The sequence below is a fragment of the Lagenorhynchus albirostris genome, chromosome 8, assembly GCF_949774975.1.
Source record: "Lagenorhynchus albirostris chromosome 8, mLagAlb1.1, whole genome shotgun sequence".
NCBI classification, from domain to species: Eukaryota; Metazoa; Chordata; class Mammalia; order Artiodactyla; family Delphinidae; genus Lagenorhynchus; species Lagenorhynchus albirostris.
In genome coordinates this window covers 49,764,817-49,788,162 of record NC_083102.1, presented here as the reverse complement: position 1 = coordinate 49,788,162, position 23,346 = coordinate 49,764,817, and the positions used below count along the sequence as shown (strand labels likewise).

Below are 23,346 nucleotides of genomic sequence, written 5' to 3'. Positions count from 1 at the left end.
GAAGCGACTCACTAAGCACAGACTACATTCAAGGGGAGACTAATTAAATTCCAATTCCTGGAGGGAAGAGTATTGAAGAATTTGCAGACACATGTTAAAATCACCACAGAAATAAGCAAACATTTTGAGGAATATACTTTGAGGCTACGCAAAATTCTCTTTAAAGTTTCATCCAATATTTTTAGCATTACTCAGTGGATCTCACTTGCAACAATTATTACTGTACTGTGATGTTCTAATGATGATTTTCTATTTCTCTCATTTTGTCTGCATTTATTAATTGGAATTCCTCACTGAGGAATTCCCTTTTCTCTCACGTATTTATTGATTTAATCATGTATTTATATCAATGTGAATTCATGGATATTTGTTTTATCCTTTGGGTTATAATCCTATACTATCATTATTTATTTTGCTGCTCAGATTTTCTGGTTTTGGTCATTGGAAACTCTTTCATGTTGGATCTTGTATCCATTAGCTATGCCCCCTTCCTTCCTTTCTCCCTTTCTCCCTTTCTCCCTTTCTCCCTCTCTTCCTCTCTCCCTTCCTTCCTTCCTTCCTTCCTTCCTTCCTTCCTTCCTTCCTTCCTTCCTCCCTCCCTCCCTCTCTCTCTCTCTCTCTCTCTTGCTTTCTTTCTTTTCCTTCCTCTCTCTTTTCCATTTCTTTACATTCTGGCACCATAAGATACTCCATGCTCACTTTTATGTTCTCACAGCTGCAGCCCTGGAATTAACCATTTTTCCAAAACACCTGATTCCTTTTACTGAAGAGTGGTATTTAGAAATCAAGATGTAGAGTTAGATATGTTCATTGCTGAGAGATGTTGCTGCTTCTAGGCCCCCTTAGTGGACAGAGGTAGGATATGTATGTATGTATACTAACCCACGTGTATGTACCTGTATATATGTACTTCTGTATCTGTCTGTGTACATACAAAAATAAATGTGACTTCATATCTCTGACTCCAATTTAGCACAACCAGGTTCATTCTAATATTATCCCCTTTCTTCCACAGTGAGAGACCTGGTTCTCATTAACTACAATTGCTCATTGCTGGTATATAGGAATATAATTGACTTTATATATTGATCCTGTGTCCTGAAAACTTGGCGAAACTCACTTCTTATTTCTAGGAGCACTTTTATAGATTCTTTAGGATTTTCTACATAGACAATCATGTTGTCTGCAAGTAGAGAGATTTATTTCTTCTTTTCCAATATGTATGCCCTTTCATTTGCTTCTCAATTTTACTGAATAAGAGGGGTGAGAGAGCAGATCCTTGCCTTGTCTGGTCTTTAAGGGAAAGTTTCCAGTCCCTCACCATCAAGTATGATGTCAGCTGTAGATTTTTCATGATGCCCTATATCAGGTTGAGGAATTTTCTTTCTATTCCTAATTTGCTGAATAATTTGCTGAGAGTTTTTACCTTCAATGATTGTTGAATTTGTCAAATGCTTTTTCTGCATCCATTGAAATGATCAAACAGCTTTTCTTCCTTAGTCTGTTAATTTAGCAAACTACACCCATTGATTTGAATGTTCAACCAGCCTTGCGTGCTTGGGGTGAACCTCACTTGGTCCTAATGTATTACCCTTTTTATATTTTGTTGGATGCAATTTACTAATATCTTGGTGAGGATTTTTGCGTCTGTATTAATGAAAGATATTAATCTGTGGTTTTCTTTTCCTGTAATAGCTGTGATTTTGGCACTAATAAGGGTAGGATATAGAGATGGAAGAGGAGCTGGTAGAGAAATACCTCTAAAGATTGCCTGTCAATTTAGAGTCTGAATAAGATGCAAATCAGAGCATCAGAGGAAGCAAAGTGACACTTAAAGATATAAATCTAACAATGTAATTTTTAAAACATGGATTTTAAAAACTGAAATATATGCACATATATTTTTATGTATACATATTCATACATATATATATATATATATATATACACAAATAAAATTAGCGTTCAGACCGAATTCTGTCCTTTCCTGAAGGGTTTGGGAACTGCTGACTGGCAAAGCCTAAGCCTTCTTCTCCCTATGCTACAATTAGAACAAAGTTGGCCAAGGTCCTTCTGGATCACCTATTGCATTATGTTGACAGTAATGTCAACTGCACTCTCCTGAGACTTACTAATTAAATTTAAAAGTTTAATCAAAAGAAAAGCTATGCATTTCCTACTAATATGCTGACTTTTTGGTATTGGGATGAATTTTAGCTATACTTTCAGAATAAGCTAGGGATGAGTACACAAGATACACAATGAAATGGATGTCTGGGATGCTCAAATAGAAAGTCAGAAAATACTGGGTGTTAATAAATATTAGTTGGATAAATATGTATATGTAAAGCTTATTATACTCTTCGAATGATTTTTCAAGCATAACGCTACTCAAACTTTCAACATTCTCTATTTAGCAAACCGAAATGTGAATTTTTCTTAAACAGTCTCTTTCTCTTTGACTTTCTACCCATTTGTGTCCTAGATGAAAACACCCTGTGAGTTTTTGGTTCATCATACTTATCCTACACGTTGTTTGTCCAATGTCCAAAGTGATACTTTATTTGAACTTATCTCAAGAGACAGCACACTGCCATTGGCCAAGAGTGAATGAGATTAGAGTCTGCGCTGCCTTCTCTCAGCTTCAAATTTAGAACAAGGGGGTTCTCAGTCTATGAGTGTGGACTCTTTCCTAAGACCAATCAACAGTGACAGTTTGGTCTGGGAACCTTATGTGGTGAGCCTAAAATATCTGCATATGAATAACAGCCATGATTGTTTGCTTCCCTCATGCCAGGTACTATGCTATGCCTTTTATATATTTATCTTACTTAATCCTCACAAACGGCCTATGTGATTGCCGTCAATAGCCATCACCCACCCTTTTTTGAAATGAGAAGACTGCATCTCAGGCCAGGAGGTGGTGGGCACCTGAGATAATAATTCCCCCAGTGATGCCTCAAATCTCCAGCCTCAACAAATTTTTTATCATTGAGGTCAATCATGAGCCAGATTCATTACTGAGATTTGCTATTTTGAGTATATATGTGTGTTGGGGGTTGGGGGAGATGCAGGTAGGGAAGGAGGGGGCTAGAAAGTGGCGTTCATCGCATGCCAATATCAGGTACTGTGCTGGAAACTTTATATTATCTCATTTAATTTACACAAAAATTCAGGTATTATCCCCACTTTACAGAGGAGGAAACTGAGGCGTAAGGCTTAAGAGCAGCCTTCACACTCAGGTCTGTCTGACTCCAACACACAAGCTCTTTTGACATATGCAATGTGCTGCCTCTGGATCTCTTCTTGATTGAGAAAATGAGCCAATGGCTTAGATCGCCACTGCAATTTTCTACGTTATCCATCTGTTGAACCCTGAAAATTGGCTTCCAAATTTGGAGTGGTGAAAACTTTGGTGGCCAAATAGAATCCTTCTTCCAAACACCTGGTATTAGTTGTGCCCAAAGAAAGTTTACAGTAGGAGCATCTATGTCTTTCCAGGATTATCTGTTGAAATCTCTATCAAGTTAGACATTGATAACTCTTTGCCAAGAGACTATAAAATCCATGAGCTCAGGGACTTTATTCACTGTTTGTCTCCAGTACCTAAAATATTGCTTAACATAGAGCAGGAACACAGTAAATATTTATTGGGAAAATAAGTGTTTTGAGGTACAATAACACAGCATTTAGCTCACAAATACCATCTGTGATGTTGCAATAAAGAGCTTCTTCCCTGTGGATATGTCTTTTATCAATCCTAAGGTCATAGCCTAAAGAGAGAACTCTTTCCCCAAACATTAGGACAAGGTGACAGCAGAAGAAGGTACTCCAGCAATAAGTTTGCAGCATAATGCCTGAAACATAGTAGATGCTCAAAAAATGTGTAGAACAAATTATTATTATTTTTCCTCCATGTGCCTAGGTTAATCATATGCTGTTAACTCAGATAAACTCTATTTACTCTTCTAGGCCACTGGCTACAATTTTACAAGTTCTTGAATTATTATCACACCTATTTACTTGAAATTCATTTTCACATGTATTGTCCCCTCTAGAACCTTGTTTTTTGTAGACAGGCTAATTATTAGTCTCATTTTACAGAAAACCTTCCCAGGGTCATAGCAAATATTCAGTTAGAGGTTCTTTCTCACTATTTCTCTCTTTTTTTTCCAGCTTTATTGAGATATAATTGACATACAACATTGTATTAGTCCAGGATGTACAACATAATGATTTGATATAGGTATATATTGTGAAATGGTCACCACAATGAGTTTAGTTAACATCCATCACTTCACATAACTACACGTTTTTTTCTTGTGATGAGAACTTTTAAAATCTACTCTTTTAGCAACCTTCATGTGTATAATAAAGTATTGTTAACTATAGTCACTATGCTGTACATTACAGCCCCAGGACTTAATTAATTTATAACTAGAAGTTTGTACCTTTTTACCACCTCACCTATTTCACCCACTTCCCATGCCACCCCACCTCGACCTCAGGCAAACCACCAGTCTGTTCTCTGTTTCTATGAATTCAGTGTTTTTTAATTCCACATGTAAGTGAGATCATATGGAATTTGTCTTTCTCTGTCTGACTTATTTCATTTCGCATAATGCCCTCAAGGTCCATCCATGTGGTCAGAATGGCAGGATTTCCTCCTTTTTAATGGGTGGATCATATTACATTGTATATATGTATCCACATCTTCTTGATCCATTCATCCATCGATGGACTCTAAGGTTGCTCCCATGTCTTGGCTATCGTAAATAGTGCTACAATGAACATTGAAGTGCAGATGTATTTTCAAGATAGTGATTTCATTTCCTCTGGATATATACTCAGAAGTGGAATTGCTGGATCCTATGGTAATTCTATTTTTAATTTTTTTGAGGAATCTCCATAGTGGTTACCATAGTAGATGCACAAATAGTAGCTGCTCAGTAAAATGTAGTTGAACCAATTATTAAAGAAAAGCTACATTTATTTAAGCTCACTCTTAGTCAGACATTCTACTAGCTTTATCTCATAAAAGCATCCTGTGGTAGACTCTATAACAGTTTCCATCTTACAGAGAAAAGAAAAGTTCAAAGAGGTTAAGTAACATGCCCAAAGTCATATAGTGTGTATGTGGCAGAGCTGGGATCAAACCAGGACAGGCTGATTTCAGAACCCTCAGAAAACTTCAGAGCCTGAATCACCCCACAGCACTTGGTGACCTTGCCAATCCCATTCCTTCCTAAAGGCCTTTGCTCTTCCCTCCCCCTGGATCTTTGCATGGCTGCCTCCTTATATCACTCAGGTCTGCCAGTGTCACTTCCTCAGAGACACCTTCCCTGACCCTTTCCCCAAAAGGGTAATTCTCTGCTCCGTGATCCTGTTCGATTACCTCACGGCATGAGCCACCATCTTACATTCTCCTGTTTGATTTGATTATTGTCGACTCCTCCAACCAGAACTTGAGCTTTGTAAGAGCAGGACCTGTTTCTGTCTTGTTGGTCGCTGTGACCCACAGTCTGGTGCTGAGCCTGGCACATGAAGGCACTTCCTAAATAGCTGCTGAGTTCATGAATCAGCACCGCAGGCCAGGTAACTAGGGGTGTATTAACGAGGACAGTACTTTGTAAGGCCAGTCTTTAGACATCACTTGGTGTGTGACTGGCGTGTATCTCCAAACCTATTCTCATATCAGTGCTTCTTCTCCATCGCAGGCAAGAAAATTGATTTATGCATGGGCCATTCAAGCACATTTTTCCATGCAAAGAGGAAAGCTCAATGACTTAATGTTTGTCAGGTGCTTTATAATCTGTCCAACAAAGATACTCTGCTGAATAAAAATCATTTCCATCCCCCTCAGACTGGAGCCATACATACTCTGTTTCTGCAAGACCAAAATGTCAGTTGCTTGTAGTTTAAAAATGTTTCTCAACAGACAACCCAAAGCTTTATGTATCATACAGGATAAAATCCAAGGGAAAAAAATTTATTACAGAAAACTCTCTCTGACCTGGGTCCCACCTTTGATGGAGAATATTAATAATGCTTGAACTTAAGTCTCTCAGTTTCCCCGACATGTGTCCGAATGAGTTTGAAGTATGTGACATGCATCTTGTTTTCAACCCTTATAAGTACGTTTATTGTCAGAAGAATTGTTGTACATATCTCCAAGCAGACTGAGACCTCACAAGTCGCTGCCATGTTTGTTTCTTCAGAAAGTTTGGCAGCTCTGATGACATTACCTTCCTCTCCATCCTCTCCAGCTTTGCATTTTCTGACCCAGTCCCTTGGAGCTGCTCTGATTTCATTCACTTTGAGATGCTCTTCTCTCTGTTTAGAATCCCTCTCCCTCTGCCTGTGTCTAACTGTTAATTCTTCTTAAAGACTTGGACCTAATGTCCCACCTCCCCTTGCCGGACATCATCCCTCAGGTTCACTCACTCGCTCATACTCCCCAGGTTAAGCCAGGTGCCCCTCCTCTAAATTCTGAAAGTACTTTATGCAGACCTGCGTTTAATTACTCATAATTAATGGATCCTGGCATGTCTACTTTATTTATTTTGTATACCCAGCACATCACTGAGGGCTGCACATGATAGTGCCTCATAAAGGATTGGGAACTGAATTTATGCTGAATTTACACTGGTTCCCTCCACCCTGCCTCCACGTTGTATTAAGTTGCCTCAGAGGAGAAAAATCATTTTCTTCTACTCATTCTTCAGAAAGCTGATTTCACTCATAAAATAAGAAGGCCAGGTTTTCAGTTTCTGGCGTCACTCTCCCAAATCTGTCTCATGATCTACAGTCACCTAAACTAGCGGTGGGTGGAGGTGATGGTCTTGGAAACAAAGAGCACCTTTGCCTCCAGAGTGTGAAGGCATCCCTCAGACAGAAGCAGGGTTACCCACAGACCAAAAAAGGACCAACAAGGCAAGGATCAAGGAAGACCTAACTTCCTCATCCTTGTCCAATCTTCTTCTGAATAGAAACGTATACCTCCAAATACAAGTTTTCCCTTTAAATCACCATAACCGTTTCCAAGATATAAAGGAAATAGCAGTTGTGTCCTTGGTAAGGTGTGACTACATAGTAACAGGACCAATATTCATTTGTGGCTTGAGGAGTGATGTGCTCACATGGTCACTTGACAAACGTAGTCTATTACCTTGTGATATCACAGCTACAGGGAAAATCGATGCACCTTCTCCTACATGCGCTACTGCTATTTTAGGAAGTAGTTCAAGAACTTGTCCATCTCTGGGCCCATGTAAGACATTCCATAGTTAGTTTGGCAAGAGTTTACATCTGGGACCCTGGCTAAGCTCTGCAAGGTCAGGAGGAATGACTGTGGCTCTTCATGTCGGCACATCCCCCATCAATCCCTAAACGCTCTAGGTCACGGAGCTCGTCTGGAGGGCCGTGTGCCTCTTACAGACTCCAGTGAATCTCAGGGTGGGCCTTCTATCCCAGGACGCCCGTTCTCTACTCTAATATCTACACATGTATTACAGGCTGAGAGGCCGTGTCAGACTTAGAGCCCACGAATTCCTTACCTGCCCTAGTTTACCTGCTGATCCTCGCGATCCTTCAACAGGGCTCAGTGGTGAGATACTCACAACCACCTGCCTCCAGTGTCGATTTGGACTTCCAACTTGCCGGTACCCCGGGCAGCAAGCCTTCCTTCCTGAGAATCTCAAAATGAAAAGTGATGTGGGATTAAAGAAAAAGTGACTTCCTTCCCTGCCCCATGTTTTTGATACTTAACCTGGTCAATATATTTTATCACAGTTAGTCTCGATGATGTGACCTCACCATTAGACTACAGCAAGTCCGAAAATGCAAATAATGTTCCAAAGCTATTAAAGGAAGTTCCTTAACCTGAAAAGAATATGACACCAATGGTTCAAGAAGGAAATTTAGTGGGATACCACTTCTGTAACTCAAGAAGTAAGATATCAACAGTAAGAAAGGAGAATGCCAAAGATGGAATTTGTGCGTAGTCTTCTACTTTGCAGACTAGGGTGGAGACTGAGAAGCTTAAAGACTTAAAAGTCAGTTCCACTTTGAGCGTTAGAGGAGACAGGCTGGGTAGGAAACCGCCTCCTTTTTCAAGTCTTTAGCAAGTGCTCTTCTATATGGGGCCTACTGAATTGAATTTTTAAAAACTCTTAATGTCAAAAGCATAACCTTCTTACCAATCAAAACCTTATGGCAATCAGCATAATTTACAAGAGACCACAGGTCTGTGGTCTCAAGGATCAGCTAACAGGTAGCATGTAACAGGTGTGATGGCCATGATGTTCTGGGCTACACATATGCTTATATGTGTATCTTTGGGCTGTTTTTTTTTTTGTTTTTTTTTTTCAGGAATAAGTGAAATAATGGAGAGGAAATTTAAAGCTGTAAAGCATTCTTTTAATATAAAGGATTCTATTATTAGTAGTACTCGGGTTGTTATAACCGGTTAAATGAAACACATTGTTATATCTAATATGATGTTGTAAAGGATTTACATTGATTATTCGCTCAACAAATATTGTCTTTCACCCGGTGCTAATTAGCGCCCTAGGTGCTGGAGATGCAGTGAGAACAAGGTATGGAAGATCCCGGCTCTCATGGAGCCTACATTCTAGGGTCAGGGATAGGAAGAAACAAACAATAAAGAAGTAAATATTTACGTGAATATGATAGCATCTCACAGTGGCAAGAACTAGAGTGAAAATAAAATGGGATGATAAAGCAAAGGGTGACAAGACGAAGAGTGATTAGCAGAGGCCACAGGGGTCAGAGTAGCTGGTCAGAGAAAAAGCCTCACTAAGGAGGTAGCATTTTAGAGGTGACTTAAATGAGGAAGAGTCAGCCATGAAAAGATCTGGAAGCAGAGTTTTGCAGGCAGAAGGAATAGTAAGTACAAAGGCAGGAGCGTGTTATAAAAACAAAAAGAAAATGAGTGCGCCTAGAAAATAGGGGCCAAAGGTGAGAGTGGTCGTCAGGTAAGAACCACATCATGCAGGACCTGTGGCACGTTTGTCGTGGACTTCCTCCATCCTTCTCTTCTCCCCACCCTCCCTTCTTTCCTTTCTTTTCTTTGTTGTCTGGCCAGTGGCTGAACCCTTTTCCTATGTTTTAGGAATTTCTCAGCTTCCAAGTCTTTATGGGAGGCATAATGCATCTTGCTGTAAAACTTGAAAACATGAAAGACTTGCTCATCCAGCCTCAGTTGCAGCTAGGGTGCTGGTGCATGACCTACATTCAGCCGGTCAGATGCACAAGCCCCAGTCTTTAAACTGGGAGTGATGCAAAGAAGCACAAATCCTGGAGAATCCACCTGGAGTTAGGTGATGCCAGCATCGTATCAGAGTAGGTTTCCAGGGACAGTAACGGCCGCAGTTTGAGAGTAGAGTCCAGTGTCTTATGCAGGGAGGCAAGGGGAGTGGTCATGCACACAGTGGCCTGTAGTGTTGTACCCTGGCAGGAGCAGTGTCCTCACTACACAGCTGGTGGTGAGCTGTTGGCTGCGGTGCTGGCTCCACCTGGCCTTCCTTGCCCCTGACTGCCTTCTGAGCCTGCTCCTGCAGCTTCACTAGGGTTTCTATGCTTCCCAGCCCGACTTGTTCCCAAGTCCTTTCAGTGACTGTCTTTGCCGCTTAAATCATCCAGAGTTTACTTTCGCTTGCAGCCAAGAACTCTGACTGACACAACATGGGAAGAACTTTGAATTTTATTATAAGGACAGTAGGAAGCCACTGAAGGGTTTTAAGCAGGAAAACAACACAGATAAATAAGAACGCTTGGGACTTCCCTAGCGGTCCAGTGGTTAAGACTTCACTTTCCAATGTAGGGGGTGTAGGTTCAATCCCTGGTCAGGGAGCTAAGATTCCACATGTCTCACATCCAAAAACCATAACATAAAACAGAAGCAACATTGTAACAAATTCAATAAAGACTTTAAAAATGGTCCACATCAAAAAAAAAAGTCTTAAAAAAGAAATAAGAATGCTTGGGAAGAATTCTCGTTTAATCTTAGAACTTCATTGTAATTCTCCTAAACAAATGGTTTGTTTAGGGTTTTTGGACATCCTCATTTGGGTAATTGACCAGATTTGTCTTTCATATGTTTCTCTGTTAGAAAACAAGGAGTCCAAGTCAGGGCCAGTCCATCATGGAGGTGGATTACTCTGGCATATATTTTGAGCCTTTATCCTTGGCTCCCCATTGCCTCACTCTTTTCTTTATCCTTCTTATCCCTCTTTCAAAGTTATACTGCTTTGTCTTCCTGTGCTTCAAATTCTTTGTGGACAAAAGCTTTAATAGGATCTCACGGAGAAACCCGAACGAACTTCTTGGCCAGCCCAATATATCCCATGCTACCTGATACAGTAGCCACTAGCTGCATCTGGCCATTTCCATTTAAGTTGTAATTCATTAAAATTAAATTAAATTACTAAACGACCTAGCAATCTTACTCCTTGGTTTTTGCCCAGAGGAGCTGAAAATTTGTGTCCACACAAAAACCTGCACACGGATGTTTACAGCAGCTTTATTCATAATTGCCTAATTTGCTTCAAGCAACCAAATTCCTTCAGTAGGTAAATGATAAGCTGTGGCACATGCAGACAATGGAATATTATTCAGCAGTAAAAGGAAATGAGCTGTCAAGCCATGAAAAGACATGGAGGAAACTTAAATGCATCTTACTAAGTGAAAGAAACCAATTTGGAAAGGCTACACACTGTATGAGACCAACTCTGTAAGATTCCAGAAAAAAGGCAAGGCTATGGAGACAGTAGGGAGATGAGTGGCTGCTGGAGATTGTGGTGAGTAGGTGGTAGAGAGAGGAGACAAGATGAGAAGGCAGGACACAGAGAATTGTTTAGGGCAGTGAAAGACCTCTGTAGGATACTATAATGATGGATACTTACTTTACATTTCTCCAAACCTACAGAATGTACAACACCAAGAGTGGACCCTAATGTAAACTATGGACTTTGGGTAATACTGATGTGTCGGTGGAGGTTCAGCAATTGTAACCAATGCACCACTCTGGTGGGGGGATGCTGATAATGGGGGAGGCTGTGCATGTGTCGGGGCAGAGGGTACATGGGGAATCTCTATAACTTCCTCTCAACGTTGCTGTAAACCTTAAACTGCTCGAGAAAAAAGGAGATCTAAAAAAATTAAGTTAAAATTCAGTTCCTCAGTCACACTAGCCACATTTCAAGTGCTCAGTAACCACATGTAGCCGCCTATTAGATAGAATAGATATAAAACATTTCCATCATCTCAGAAAGTTCCATTAGATAGTGCTGATATATGCTACAGTACAGTATACTATAATATCATTTAATATAATAAATATCTTTTTTGTTCCGTTGACTTTCATAATTTGTCAATTGAAGGCTGAGGCCCTCTTAGGGACCTGTGATGGCAAGGGTTCTAGAATGCTGTATTTAGCACAAATCACACACGAGAGCTGAAACAGAAGGCTTATCTAAGGCTTATCTTAAAAACTCTCCCCACGGCTCAGGATGAAGGATACTTGCGTGGTGATGTGCACTGAAAAGAAATCTTCAGGATGCTGTCTCCAAAGAACAAACTTTAAGGTGGGGAGAACCATATCCTGAGCATGTCTGGGCATCATATGGGCTCTCAGAAGAATACAGGGGAAAAAAGAGAGGAGCTCAGAAACTGCCCCTTTGGTCTGCATGACAGTGCCTTTTCTGAGGGCAAAGCAGACATTACAGTGACCTCTAACAGAAACAGAGGTTGCAGTTTGATAACTTAGTAAAAGTAAGTGGTTATTGCTTTACAATATCACCTCTTAGAAAGCAAGCTGAGGTCTCTATACCAAAATGGAAAAAGAACTTCATTCTCTCCCAGTGGTTAATAATAAATGTTTTCTTTATTAGGCAAAATGCACTCAAAAGTATTGTTTTTTCTGTTGCTTCCAGGTTAGCAAGGCTGGGACCTGTTTAGCAATGTCTCAGACACAGGAGGATGAGCCACGCAGGAGCGAAGATTTTTCAGAACAGCAGATTTTCTTCCACCGGTGAGCTTTGGGCAAGAGAAGGGAGCTCATGGGACAGCTATCAACTCAGTAGCAGCCTGCTGGTTTTCTTCCCCTCCTCTGGGGAGCTATTTTCTCTGCAAAACTACTGTAATTTTAATGGGCTGCCATTTGCTCATTAAAGTCATCTGGGAATTTAGTCAGCATATGAACCACAAAATAGGACCCTGTATAATGTTTAGGATTTTGTCGTTTAAGAAAACATTTTATAAGCTCAGTGCATACCTATTAACTAATAAGTGCTCTTCCTGGGACCCAGCAGCCTGCCCTGTGGCCTGCCCTGTAGGGCACTGACTGCTGTAGGTGAGTTATAGAGAGATCTTCTCCCAAGTTCTCATTCGTCTTTATTATAACATTCAAATAGCAGATGATGCCTAATCAGTCACTGTTAAATTCCATCCCTGGGAATTTGACCAGGCTTGGCTTCTTATCATTCAAAATCTTCTTGAGGGCTGTCTCCTTTGGAAAAGGGAGGCCCTGAGCTTCTGATCCCATGGAAGGATTTATTATCTGCTGAGAGCAGCAGAGTGTGTGTGTGTGTGTGTGTGTGTGTGTGTGTGTGTGTGTGTGTGTGACTGATAGAGTAGTTCCTAAATGCAGGTCTATGAACTGACTCCATCAGAATCTCCCAGAATGGGTGATTAAAAATGGGCATCCCTAGGCCCCAGCCCAGACCCACTGAATTACCTTTAAGGGCAAGGCCCATAATTGTTTGACAACTCCTGCCCCCAGTTTTTTTCTGACACACAGCCAGCTTTAGGAGACATTGGGAAAAGGGAATACTCACCAGATTGAAAGGCATGCACTCTGTCCTCACAGTGGAATAATTAGGTTGAAACGGGAAAAACAAAAATTAAACATTACACAAACTCCGTTGCATAGCCACAGAATGTGTCTTGGAGCCTAACCACCCATTTAATAAGCATTGATCACAAAGGTGAAAATGTGGAAGGTGCAGCACCATCTATCACCATGCTTAGAAGATTCAAAAGAGGCACCACTTATTGACAGGCTTTGTCTTCTTGACTTTTATTAGAATTTTTAAGCACCTTTTGCCTCATTTTACCTTCATTTCCTACAGCTATGCGAGAGGGGCCTCACATAGCTCTAGATTCCAAATAAAGCATGACTCAACCCTGAGAAAAGCCTGGGGAGGAAAGGGGAGCCTGAGACCCCAGTACCAGGAGGCAGAGGGGCAGCCATGTTCCTGTTACAGCGGGAATGAGCAGGGGGTGGGGAGGGGCGAGGACCCACACCATGGGTAGGTGAGGGAATGAACACATGAGAAAGCCTCCACCCCCCTGACTGCCTTAATTGTGTTCCACTGATATATATCCCCCGGCTTTGTCTGGTATCTTTTCATCATAAATCTAACAAATCTCAAGTCAACATGTCTTAAAATGTGTTAAAAAGGCACCACTTTTGGAAGAGTGTGCTTACAGGGAGCAATGATTCCTTTTTTCACCACCCCTAGTTTTGCTTCTGATTGGGGTTGGGGGCTGGGGGGACACACCCCACAAGTTCCTAAGAGCAGAAAATTGTGACAGAAGGAAATGCACCGGTGCTGTCCCGAGCTCAGAAATCAGCGACATAAGCTGTGAGATGTCAAGCTTCTTTCTACTTGTCTGGCGACAATCACGGTATCAGCTGACAGTTTCTTGGAGCTGACAGCTCAGGTGCGGTGCTCAGTTTTTTGCAAGCGTTATCACATTTGTTCTTCACAAACACCCTATAAGTTAGGTGTTATTATTATCCCCATTTGAAAGATGGGAAAATGAAGCTTAGGGGAGTTACTGTTTGGAAATAATTTTCCAAAGTTATAGCCCCAATATTTCAGTCAATATTTTTCTACATTCAAACAATACCTTCTGGAACGCTGCAGGCACCGAGAGTTCTTTCCTAGCGAGGGGAATAGCCAAGAAAGAAGAAGAGACTGGTATCTGCAGCCAAAAATGGGCTTCTCCCATTAACCAAAAACTCTACAACAAAAACCAAGCCAGTTCTGATGGACTAAAATAAAATAAAATAAAGCTTGTTTAGAACATGAGACATGAAAGCTGCTTTAGCCCAGTAGATTTGCAGATGAGTTCTGAGTGCTTCTAGGAACTGCTCCATCTTCCCCGGATTCCACCCCTGCTCCTTGACAAAAACAAAATCAGAATAAAAATGAAAAAATAAAAATATCTTTATTTTTTTCCTCAAGCAACAAACCTTTTTCTAGAACTTGTCTTCTCTGAAAACTAAGCCCTCCCAGGGAGCATCTAAGATCTTGGACCCCTTCACAAAAGGCGATTGATGATTCAAGTCCCAGCCCCCCACATTCCTTGGGCAGCTTTTTCTTCGGGGGAGTCCCACCCACACTTGAGCTTTCTCTCAACTTCTCCCTCTTGGATGCCACACCTCAGAGAACGTCGACATTCAGCAGGAGGCAAATTCGAGGCCGGAGGGGTTTCTGAGAAGCTTACTATGACCCAGCAGCACATCAAAGAGTCGACATTTGCCCTGCACAGACCCTTCATGCCCTTTCCAACAAGCATCCACCCACTTTCTCTGTTGCTTAGTATTGATACTTAGTGAGCAGTGACAATGCGGCCCAAACAATGAGAAACACAAAGGCTTCTTTACCTTCCACCCAGTGCCCAGTGTCCTGCACATAAAAATAACAATGGCTGCCATTCACTGCGCCCTTACCATGGTCCAGATCCTGTGCAAACCAACTGACATTCAATCTTCATGACAACTTTCGTAAGTGGGAAGACATAGGCAGCCCCATTTTGCAGATGGGAAAACCGATACTCAGAACCTTATCAAGCTAGTACAAGGATGTGCTAAGAGCAGCGGGCTCCAAAGCCCAAGCTCTTAGCTAGTATACAATAATTCCTCCTACTGCTTAGTAACTGTTCTTGGCAGGGACAGAGGAAAATATGGGCTTTGAGTGGCACACACTTCCTATTCAAGTTATCTCCCATCTTGTTTTGTTGGACTGATAGATACTTTTTAAGGCAAGTCAACAAGACGGAAAAAACATACATGACTCTAAAGATTGTGTTGATCGTATGGTACTTGCAGTCGTTTTGCCTTTAGGCAAGCTTTGCAAACACTCTAGAAAGGGAAGTAGTGAAGGCAGAGAGGCAGCGAGCGACAAGAAATACCAACGAAAATTCAAGTCCTTTCACAGACATAGTCATAACTATCTCGATAAAGTGTAATAAAATCAAACAGCATGCCAGGTGGAATTCAAGGGGAGTTTTATTTTCTTCTCTATACGTATTGTCTACAAGTGCCTTCCAACATTTCCAGGTCTGGGTCAAAATGAGAAAGAGAAGACCTTGCAGTGATCACTCTGAGGCTAACTTTGTTCACCTTAAGTAGCTATTCTTTATTCTGACATTGTTTCCTTCTTTTTTCAGTATTACGACATCCTTTCTTCTAAGAAGGGATGATGATACAAAATGTTCATTTTCTTTCTCTCTTTTTTAAAATTGTCTTTATTTCTCACTAAATATAGAGTAGGTCACTTCATTTCAGTTTTTCAAAAAAAATCTTTTAAAAAAATTTTATCACTTAAGAAAGTCTTGGGATAACTTTTCAAAATTTTTCTTCTTAGCATGAATTGTTTTGTAAAACCTAATAAGGTTATTTCAAAAAAATAAATTATAAATTTTTAGGGGAACCACATATACATACCTATCCTCCTTAGTTTAACTTTATTTTTTAATTTTGTTTTAATCTGTCCACTTCTGATTCTTTGTATCACTTACCATCACTGAAGAATAGTGTAGAAAAGCAAAATTGTTTCTTGGCAATGTTGAGAGATTTTAATAACAAAGGAGTAACTAGATGCATCAGTAGGTCAGATGAAATTTAACAAAATAATATTTTAAAAGTATTTTTTATGAGGCCATTAAAATCATTTATTTATTGGGCAACAAAAGATATTTTTTCTCTGTTGCAGAAGTGAAACTTTAAATATACATATATATATTTATATACATATTAATATATATGTATTGCTACCAAAGTTTAGGCTGCAGCAAATACTATATATCTGATAATAAAAAAATTTTAAAGCAAATTATCTGGCCTCATGGAAGACAGCCTGACACTCAAGAAACAAAAGCTCTATTGTGAACAGACTCTATTTCAAAAGCAGACTGAGGGGGGATTTGGCAAAATGTAGTTTAGGCTTAGACTAATTTCACATTCTAATGAGAATCTCCAGATAAAAGCTGCTTTATAATGGCTGCTAAGCAGTTGGCAGATTAACAAGATTCAGACCATACAGAGCAGGAATTTGTCATGTTTGTCATAAGACCATATGGCTAGAAAGAAACGGGAAGAGTTTGGTTTAGCCTGTCCTGGAGGTTTTGGGGGTGGGGGGGGAACAACATAGTTAAGAACCCCAGACAAATCAGAGTATCACACAGCCTAGTGGCCTCCACACAGGGAAATCATGCAAGGTTCATGTGTAACCTCTTGCAGCTCCTTTCAGTGTTGGAAGAGTTTTGTAGCCATCAAAATTGGGTCCTAGAGTTTGTGTTCATTCTCCTTCCTTCAGTCTTCAGAACTGCTGCACCAAATGGAGAAAACATGGCCAAGAAAACAACAGGACAGGTTTTAGAGATGTGCTGTTTAATATGGGGGCCACTAGCCCCTTAAAATTCAGTTATATTAGCCCCATTTCAAGTGCTTAACAGCCACATGTGGCTGGTGGTTATCATACTGAGCAGCATAGATAGAGAACATTTCAATCATGGCAAAAGGTCTATTGGGGGCTTCCCTGGTGGCGCAGTGGTTGAGAGTCCGCCTGCCGATGCAGGGGACGCGGGTTCGTGCCCCGGTCCGGGAGGATCCCACATGCCGTGGAGCAGCTAGGCCCGTGAGCCATGGCCGCTGAGCCTGCGCGTCCGGAGCCTGTGCTCCGCAACGGGAGAGGCCCCAACAGTGAGAGGCCCACGTACCGCAAAAAAAAAAAAAAAAAAAAAAAGGTCTATTGGACAGCTCTGCTCTAGAGTCAAAGATCCTGCCACCATGAACTTGAGCTACTCTCAACTTCCTTCTCTGCACAATTAGGAAACTAATATTATCTGTCTCACAAGAATGTTAGGAGAATCCAATTGGAAGAGTTCTCTGTAAGCTATAAAACAAATACATGTTAGCTATTTTGATAATGATGATGATGATGATGAATGGCTTCTCTATAGGAAGCCATCATATACTTAGAAATGATAGCAACCTCAGTCTTCACTCTCCCATGTAGGACGCCTCACCTCAAATCACAAGTAAATTCCAGCTTTTTACAGGAAATGAAGAAAACACATTCTCAGTTTTGAGCAACAGCCTACTATTCCCTCGAAACAGCTGTTAACTGTGAGAGTATAAGGGAAAGAGCATGAGATTCGGATTCAACAGATCTGAGTCATTTGGCTCAACTGCTTATTAGCTTTGTGCCCAAGGACATGTGTCTAAATCTCTGTGAACTTCTGTTTCCTCATCTTAAAAGAGGAGCAATACCAGCACCTTCGCAGTGTGTGGTGAGGTCAAAAAGTGCCCGGGTCAGTACCTGGTACTTAGTAGGTGCTCAGTAAACGTCAGATTGCTTCTCTGTAGTGACAACGATTTGTTAGCAAAAAAAACAATGGTTTCTAGATTTATTTTCTCTGTTATGCTTAATCAGTTATTCCCCTTTTATACCTGCTGGACAAACGTTCTTTCCTGAGAAGGCTGCTCTGTTTATTCTTCCAAAGCAATGTGAATCGCAGTCTCCGCTTAGAGACTTACTTAGAATGAACATCTGAGCCTTATTTTCCATGTTAGTGCTGATAATATCCTTTAGCAGAATGTCAACACTTGAAAGATTTCATTGTCAGCTGACTGTGGCAGGAGAAAAGGAATCTTCAAAAAGCAAGAGTGCCCTCCCCCGCACCTGCCAAGAAAACAAAAAACTGAAGCCCGAAGCCCTGTCTCCCAGGGTGAGCAGCTGCTCTGGGCCCCAGCACTTGGCCGGCAGCTACTTAACCCTCCAGCGGAGCCCATGATGGGTCTCTTCCCGCCCCTGGTCTCCAGACTTATCAGGAGCAGACATCTGCAGCCTGGTCTTCGGGGACCACCCAGAGGACAGCCAGAGAACCCTGGGGCTCCCCGCGAATTTGCAGAAAGGTCAAGAGTCACTTGCTCCAACCAGTTCACTGAAAGCATCTCAGGGAGACCCGGTGGAAAGGTCATCTTAAGATAGTGACAGGGCACAGCTTGAGGGGGAAAAAGAGGAGAGGACAGAAGAATTTCTTTTTTAAGTAGCAAAAGTCCATCTGTTTCTGGCTCAGCTTAGACTTTCGAGTCTGATTTTTATTTCGATGGCATCTCCTTGGCTTTTCCAATTCATGTCTAAATCACAGAATGTGTCCATTGTGCCCTTCTGGGCTTGCGTATATGTGCCATGGAGCACAACGCTGCAAATGCATTTTCTCACTTCATTAAACATTGCTTTAAAATAGCATCCAAATGTCCGCTCTCCCCTTCGCGTCTAGAGGGGATTGTGTTTCTCCCCACCACCACCCCCCCCCACCCGACGTCCCCAGTGGGGACAGAAGTAACGCCTAAGTCCAAGCTGTGATGTTTAATATTTTTCAGTTTCACACGTTAGACTTTGCAAGCTGATCATAGGGACAGGCTGGTCAGCCCTGCCTCTTCCTGGAAGCGCCTGAGTCGTCCGGGGAATGTGCCATTCGCCTTGCAAAGCTCCAGTCTCCACTGCAGCAGCTGAAACCGGCCTAACCCCCCGGGGAGCCCTCTCCACTTCGCTGGGTGAGGTGCTGACTCTACCTCCCACAAGCAGGCCAGGACGCATTCTGCTGACTTAAGAAGATGCCGCGTAAATTAGAACTCATGTAACCATATGGTTCAAACCTGCGGGTCATATTTTATACACAAATGGCTGTGACAGGCGGTATTTTTGTGCTGACAAGTTGTATTTCATCCATGTTTACTTAGAATTCCATGCTCTCATTAAAAGCTGAGCAATAGAGCTTTATCACATTTGTATGCAAAGTTTGATTGAGTTTCCTTCCTATTAAAAAGAAGAAGAAGAAGAAAAAATCACCCAGGCCGCTTTTGCTTCCTCCTTAACTCTTATTATTCAAGTGTTTGGTGCTACAGTAGTTTCAGATGTTCTGACAACAGGAGTTTAAAAGGAGTCCTGGAGCCCTGGCTTCCAGACCAACCAGACTTGAGTGTGCTAAACAGCCATTTTATTTGGGTACCCAAAATAGAAAGTGCATTAGTGTACCAACCACCCAATGCCGGGCAAACTCTGGACGTTTGCACACAGAACCAATGGACTCAACCTTCCTGACTCTACCTCCTGTAAGGTGGTAAATAAGAGAATCTCCAGTGCAGTGATCAGTAACCTACAAGGCCTCCACGTTGAGAGAGAAAATAGTAAAATGCCAGCTGGATCATTCTACAGCCTCTGGTTCTTAGAAGACAAGCCTTAGAAAAATATCTCTCAAGTTTACTAGAATTCTGATTAATTAGTTTTCTTGCAATGAACACGTGTCCTTCCATTTGAAAGGTAATATTTGATTACTACCAAAAAAAGAAAGATGCAGAAAATACAAAGCAGATGAACTGCCTGTCATCCTGATACCCAAAGACAAGCACCATTAACACTTTGTTGTATTTTCTTTTAGTCTTTCCTGCATATCTGTTTATTGTAACCTTTATTTGTGTGGGGGGAGGGGTTAAAAGGGATGATGACATTGCTGTTTTCAGTTTTGACTTAGAACAGATTCATATACAACTTTGTATCCTTCTTTTCAGTTAACATTATAACCAAGGAAGCATTTTCCACATGATTATAAACTTCTCATAAGTAATCATTTTATGGCTGCAAAACAAGTAATACATTTTAAAGGTACAATTTCCAACTCTATTAGGTGCTGTGAGACATAAGTATATGAAACCAAAACTAAATGTAGGTTCTCTGAGGGCAGTGATTTTTGTCTTTTTATTCTCTGCAGTAACCCTAGGACTTAGACTAATGCCTGGCCCATGATAGGGGCCCTTTACTAAATAAGAATAAACATGGATGAGTATGTGGAGTCCTAGAGACCACATGTGGGGTCCTAGAAGCATCTAGGACCCCCTCTCCTAACCAGCACTGCCCCCTGGTTTGCTATGAGCTCACTCTTCATGGTGATTGACAAGTAGCTGCTCTCTGCGTGCTTTGATTTCTTCTATGATCTGTTGCTAAGACACAAGTAAGAGTAAATATATGATTCATAAAAATAGCAATATATTTTTGAAAGCACCTGTTTCCCATTTAACTCCCCCACAAGCATGTTTTGAAAACTACAAGGAATCTGAGAATGCTTCACATTGTTTCTCGAGTTCTTTTAGAAATTAGGAAAAAACACAAGTTACAAAAAAGCCATCTCTGTGATCCTCTGATCCCCAAATATCAAAATATGTTGGCCATTCTGTATAAACGGATAAGAAAAGGATCTAGTTTAATGCAAAAATAAATTATGAAAGATACATTATTTTGTTTAGCCAACAGCTTTGATGCCCAAGAAAGCAAGTCGAGACTTAGCCCTGCCCTGGAAGTATTTGTGTAAAGTTCTGGTAAAGGTGGTATCTAGTTAGGTTCTAGGGTCTCATCCCCAAGAATGAGGGCAAGATCAGTGGTTCAGCCCCAGGACCAGAAACGAATTCGTGGAAAATTTCAATAACAACTGGGCAAAGCTGAAAGGATATTTTCTGAAATGCCTCTACCTAATGGAAGGACCCCATGAGCAAAAACAGATTTTTGCTTATCTGAAAAAATAATTGAACTTATCCTTGTATTATACCAAGTAATTCTTAGTATACTGTATGAATGTACTGTTCTACTTCTTTTTTATTTTCACTCCTCCAAAACCTAAAGATATGTATCCTTAATAATGTCCACAGACCTATTGTACGAGCACAATTTGACCTTGAAAACAAATATAATGCGGGCGAGAAAATTTTTTAAATATCGTCAGTACCATTTAGTCTCTTCCATCAGCTCTGTCCTGGGGAAGGACGTGAGGACGTGCATTGCCACAGTCTCTCTTTTCTCCCATCCCAGAGCTATACTTCAGACAACTGAGGGAGTTTCTGAGGCTACAGCAAAGGTGAACAAGAGATTAAAGATGGAACCCCTCGGGGAAGGCTAAAGGAAGTGGGGAGATTCAATGTGATAAAGAAGAGGAGATAGAGAACATTTTCGATTTAAAATTTTATCTTTAATTATGTGAAAGGATGTTTATGCAAAGAGGGTGACCTCTTTTTCCCATCTTTTCTGGGGCAGGTCAAAAGAAAATGGACTTAAGCTGCAGCAGAGTGGGTTTAGGTAAGACAGAAGAAGGAATTTCCTGAATGTGGAGGTCGTTAAAAACTGAAATGAGTTACTAAGGGAGCCTGTGGACACTCTTCCTCTGGGGAACATTTAAAAATAAGATAAATTTTCATCTGTCCAGGAGGGTTTAGAAGTAATCCAACCAGAAGGCCTCTCAAAGCATTTTCCAGCCCTATAACCTGAGAGGCCAAATTCCCTCCAATTTTATTTCTACAGTTAACTAGACGTGAGACGGATGCCTGAAGCAGAATTCAGGGTTTCAGATACAGTGACTAGAGTCTATTGCTTTTTGTTCTATAACAAGACACCACTTTGCATAAAAGACTAAAGCTATAATCTTTCCTGGAAACCACATCAAGAAAACCACTCAAAACTCAAAATTTGGCAAATTAACTACTGCTCGGACACCTTTGCTTTCATCCTTAAGAATACCAAATACCGTGCCCTTCTCTACGCCTTTTTGTTCCCTTAGGTCTACTGAGCACACCTCTCCAGCTTTTAAGTTTATCTTTCCCAGGCAGTCATTCCAAATATTCCATTTTACAACTAGTGAGTTTCTCCAAACAGTCTTTCGAAACCTAACCAAATATTTTCCCAGCAATTATTTGGCTAAGTTTCAATCTGAGATATACCAAGCTAAAAAACAAGCTTGCCTTGTGAAAATTTCTACTCAGGCACATTCCTTTCTTTTCATTTTTCCTGAGTTTTTAATCGAGCCACTTGGTGGATTTCCACACGCCCTCTGAGGATGGAATATCCTGACACTGTTGGGCGCTCATATAATACTCTCTCTTGTAATTCACCAGCTTTGTTTGAGTTCCATGGTTTGCCTTTCTTTTGAATGCTTCAAGTCTCCTTTGTTTCAGGCTAGGAATTTTCAATTGATAATCAAGCCCTCCTCCACGATCACTGGTACCCCCTCCTCTTCATTCTTAGCTTAAATTTTTTTTTTCCCCTTCAGCTTCTCCGGCCTCCTTCTCACCACCTCATGCCTGCCGAGGCATTTGTCAAAAGTTCCCTCTGAGTTCTCCAGTCCCTTTGTCCAGCGTGATCTCTCTGAATTCAAGTGTGAAGAAAAAGACTTTGGCTTAGGTAAGAAAAGGGGAGACTGGACAGCGGGAAAGGAAAAGAGCCACTCTGAGCATTGGGACCAGATGTTTTCTAGCAGTTATCTCTTAAGCAGAGAGAGAGAAGTGCTCAAGAACATATTTGGTACATGTCATGGCAGGATTTGGGCAAAAAGAGATATATGACCTCCTAAAAAGACAACATGAATGTATTTATAGGTTGGGAATTAAAATAGATCGTATAACTCACAATATTCATGACACCATCAAATGTCTACTTCACTTCTGGTTCTAAATTAAGGTGACCAAATTACAATGATCAAAATAAAAGAAAATCGTCATTATTTTCACTCTGTAAAAGCTTCCCAGAGAACTTTGGATCTTGGTGGGGATAGGGCGAGGAGGGACATCACCTTAGTCTTTACACACCATGAGGAAAGTGAAAGAGGTGTGTTCTTGTATGTGTAGGGGAAACCAGGAACAGCATGATGACATAATTCACCGAGGGTGGCCAAAATCATCGCAGGGTTCTAAGCATCCGTATATAATATATCCTTCACCAGGGTCCCCTGTTAGGATAAAATTTATTTGTATAGTTAAATAGGTGCTAAGGTTTTAAAAAATGTGTTCATAAAAAGATATTAAATTAAGCTTATGAATAACATCCTTCAAATAATAAAATGCATCATTAAATACTTAACACACTGAGAGAAGCTTGGTCAATAGCAGTCAGTTTTCTTGGCAATAATTGGTTTCATCAGCCTCTCCAGGTCTGTAAGCCCAAGGCTCTATCCAGGTTTACCTGGAGAGCTAACCACAGCCCCAGTCCT

At 41.0% G+C, this 23,346-nt stretch overlaps 1 long non-coding RNA gene across 1 annotated transcript in view; it reads left to right on the top strand.

Annotated features, from left to right (window-relative positions):
* LOC132524215 (uncharacterized) overlaps positions 1-12,052 on the top strand; it is a 100,648-nt gene extending 88,596 nt beyond the window's left edge. The window contains exon 3 of the long non-coding RNA XR_009541824.1: positions 11,955-12,052. This is a non-coding gene — a long non-coding RNA (uncharacterized LOC132524215). The remainder of the gene's footprint in view (positions 1-11,954) is intronic.
* The last annotated feature ends 11,294 nt before the right edge of the window (positions 12,053-23,346 follow it).